Source organism: Pelodiscus sinensis, chromosome 6 (assembly GCF_049634645.1).
Source record: "Pelodiscus sinensis isolate JC-2024 chromosome 6, ASM4963464v1, whole genome shotgun sequence".
Taxonomy (NCBI): Eukaryota; Metazoa; Chordata; order Testudines; family Trionychidae; genus Pelodiscus; species Pelodiscus sinensis.
The window spans coordinates 83,711,067-83,715,055 of record NC_134716.1 but is presented as its reverse complement, the minus strand read 5'-3'; the positions used below and the strand labels follow the sequence as shown (position 1 = coordinate 83,715,055).

The window sequence follows — 3,989 nt, the reverse complement described above, 5'->3', positions numbered from 1 at the left end:
GAAGGCTCAGCTATTTCCCTAAAGGAAGCTAGAAGATAATATGGTTTGCCAGCGTTAAAAAACTTCAGACAGCATAATGCTCTTAACACCCCATTCTTGGAACCAGGGAACTGAAATTTCTGTCTAGGAGGCATCTTTTGCTGTCTTGGTGAAAATCCACCCAGTTTTAGCAATGTTATAAACATTTGAAAAATCACTGTTTACAACTGTTCCGAGGAGAGTTCTTAGATTTTTGCAGCCAAATCTCAGGAACTGGAATGCTGCCTTGGAGAACTGGATTCTATCTTTGCCTTTGCTACGGCCTTCCTGTGTGATGCTAGACATGTCACACAAACCAGACTTCACAGGTGGTCACTGATCGTGTGTTGATCATATGTTGGGTGTCTTACTTGAGACCTTGTGTGATGGTATGGGCCAGGCCCCGACGCCCCCTGCTGGAGGCTTGTGGCTTTGCCACAATCCACCCATCAAACCATGGAAAAGTCCTCCAAGAAAGTTAGAGTGTCACAAAGGACATGATGACCAATCAGGGCTCAGCAAGCCTGTTAAAAGGAAGCTGAGAGGCACTTCCTGGTGGGAGCTCAAAAGGCTCAGACAGGGCTGGAGTGCAGGAGGGCTGCTACAGCCAGGAGTGCAGTTGGCCAAAAGGCGGTCACTCACATGAGGTGAGTGATGTCCCATTACACCCTGGCTACGATTTGTAGAATTGCTGAGCACTCATAGTTGCAGCTGAAGTCAGTGGGAGCTGCGTTTTGAATGTATAAAGTGCTGTATAATAGTACATACTCTGACAAATCAGATCCTAAATGTCTCCAATTGGACACCCATAATTAGTAAACACTTTTGACCTTAAACTCTCTGTGCCTCAGCTTTTCACCTGTAAAATGGGCGAGAATACTACCCCCTCACTTCAGAATGGTGTTGTGAAGATCAATTAATTAACATTGTTAGAACACTTGGATCCGATAGGAATGAGCAACACAGAAAAGCCTGTGAGGGACTTACTTAATCATTCTGCCTTCACATCAGGGTCTGTATAGTGCACATAATAAGACATGCATGCTAAACAATGAGGTGAAAACAAAATCATGCTGCTCATTCAGTGAGCACTGTGTAGTCTATGTTCTGAATGAGGCTGGGGTCCTTTATCAAATAGGAAGTGATCCCGTAAAGACTGTATCATAGTACATATACCCAAGGGGGGATAGATGACCTTTGCCTGCCAGTAATGCGGGGGGAGGGGTGAAGGTAGCGGCTTTGGCAGATGTTATTGACTACACTCAGGCCATGTGAGCATGCTCAGTACAACCCAGGCAGCAAATCTGGGAGGGGCGGCACATGACACCACTCCTCTCCCCCCACAGACACATCCTTCTCCTCTCCTCTCTCAATGAGTCCCTTCAATCACTCTCCCAGTAGATCAAGAATGCAGTGGCTAAAATCATCTTCTTTGCTTGTTGCTTTGTGTTATGTCCATCCTCTGAATCCCTCTATCTTCAGTACCCATATTCTTACCTTTACATTTGAGATCCACCTTGGCCTAAGTCCCTGCCTTCGTTTCTTATCCCTTTGTTGCTGTCCCTCTTTATTCTGCTAATCTCTCGTGACTATGCCATCTTTCCTCCTACATGCTATGCCTGCACAACTTCCACAGTCTAAACCATTTACTTTGTTTCATAAAGCCCACAACTGGTGTAACTAATGTCAATGAAAATGCTGCATAGAGTGCAGTTGTGTCACTGTGTTAGCTTCAGGATATTAGAGAGACAAGCAGAGGCAACATGTGTGGGGACATAAGGGAACACATGCTCCCCAAACGCAAGGGTGGGAGCCTGGGCAAGGAGCCGGCCAGCAGCCAGCAAGGCCAGAGTCCCTGAGCAGCTGCGGGGACTAGTGAGTGGGGGGGGGGGAGAAGGCTGGTGCTGTCAGCAGGGGACTAATGTCCCCCGCTCACTGGCAGTGGCGCAGCAAGTGAAGCAGCATGGCCCCAGCTTGCTTTGCTCTCCCAGCTGTGTTGCTCAGAGAGTGATGTGCTAGGGGAGCTGAGCAATTGGGAGTGCATTGCTCTGCTTCCCCATCTGCTGCTGGTGAGTGGAGGGGGCTGGACTCCTGCTGCCAGTGTTGGACTTCTGGCCTCACTAGTCCCCTGGTTGCTCCACTTGGGACAGGGGGTTGGGGGAAGAGGCTGGGTAGGAGTGGAGCAGGGCCGGGGAGAAGCAGGGCCTGGGACAAAGGGGGATGTTTCCAGCTCTTCCCAGGGCTGGAGGGGCATCATATAGCCCCTATGTCCCCTCTCACCCATCACCTCTGGAGACCAGGTGGGTGAGGCGAGATCTTTTATTGGACTAACTTCTGTTGATGAGAGAGACAAGCTCTCAAGGCACACAAAGATCTTCTTAGCACAAGACAGATTCACAGTAGTGCTACCCTTAAGATGCTTCTAGACTGGCCAAGAAGTCCTTTGCTAGCGTCATGCCCTATGGGAGAGAGATATATATGACATTGTCATCTCCTTCTGGAATATGACAATGTTGCAAAGAGGTGCTTGGCCCTTTTTGAGAGGCAGAATCTTTAACTGCTTTCTCATTCACCCTACCTAGCACAAAGAGTGAAACTGATGGAGCCCCTAAAGAACCAGGGGGAAAATTTTGGCCGTGTTGAAATTAATGACAACATTCCCATTTACTTCAATGGGGCCTGGATCTCATCCCAGCTCTTCACTGCCAGAAGGAGGGTTGCCACAACAGACCTTTACACTTTAAGACTGGGAGAAAAAGGTAGGAGGAAAAATAAAAGAAGGGAATAATCTAAATAAATCAGGAGTTTGCATTAATGATAGCATAGTATCATTCAAGTTTTAACATTTCTCATGCTGGAAGCTTTACTTACCTAATTGTTCATTTCTCATCCTCCTGTGCTTAATGATTGGCAGAGCCTAGTCTCTGAAGTCAATCTGCCATTTCAACTATCTGTTCAGTGCTCTTTTAACTCGTACACCATCACTGTTGGGGTTTCTGTCAGTTGGATCCATAATTACTACTAATGTAACTGTATGGTACCTAGTAATTATGCCTTTGTGCTTTTCAGTGTCAGAGAGAAAGAGAGAGAGAGAGAGAGAGAGAGAGAGAGAGAGAGAGAGAGAGAGAGCGTAAGCGTACACACAGACAGGATGCTTCTTATACCAATTGATTTCTGAACAAGAGAGCCAAGGAGGGGAAAAAATAAACCCCCAACAACCACTAGCATCATAAATAGTCTGCTAAAAGTCTATCAGTCTGATTTTTTTTTTTTACCCCCAGACTTTCATGATTATATACCTTTAATCATTTGGCAGATTACCTTATTCTCCACCAGAGTCTGAGCTCATTATTTAATTAAAAAATCTTTTCTTTTAATCAAAAACACATGGATTTTGTTTGTATGTGGATTTTTCTCCCCCTTCCTGGATGTCTGTGTAATAATAGCTGCAAAAAGGAATTTCTGTCATTTTGTATTGATGACTAAATGGTTAGCAGCATCAAGGAAAAAGAGGAATTGTCTGGGTGGACTTAAACTAACCAGTTGACATAACAGCTACTTGGGTGGTATGAGGTTTCTGAGATGTGTATATAGTCATTTATTGCTTTCTCTTGCCAAAACATCTGGAATCCAAAATTGTTAGACAGCCACACGTTAGAAAAACAACTGGACAGAGAAAACAGGACCAAAAAAAAAAACCTGGATAAGGCATCATTATTATGACTAGGAAATTAGACATTTAAGGTTGTACTTCAAAGCAACTATTTTTATTATACATGCTCAAACAGTTTGATTTATTGCACAGCAAGGTAAGACTGGAGTGGATATTCCTGCCTCACAGGGGGAAGAAATTCCTCATTGTACAAAGAAGCTGCATGCAGAAAGAATAGAAACTTTTTATTCTCTTCTTCATCCCTCACCCTTTATATGCACGCACATGCGCGCGCGCACACACACACACAGAGCAATAG

At 45.1% G+C, this 3,989-nt stretch overlaps 1 long non-coding RNA gene across 1 annotated transcript; it reads left to right on the top strand.

Moving 5' to 3' along the window:
- Positions 1 to 500: 500 nt before the first annotated feature.
- On the top strand, positions 501 to 3,334 carry LOC142829758 (uncharacterized). Its single transcript, XR_012904503.1, has 3 exons — positions 501 to 665; positions 2,601 to 2,777; positions 3,088 to 3,334. It is a non-coding gene; the product is annotated as an uncharacterized LOC142829758 (long non-coding RNA).
- The last annotated feature ends 655 nt before the right edge of the window (positions 3,335 to 3,989 follow it).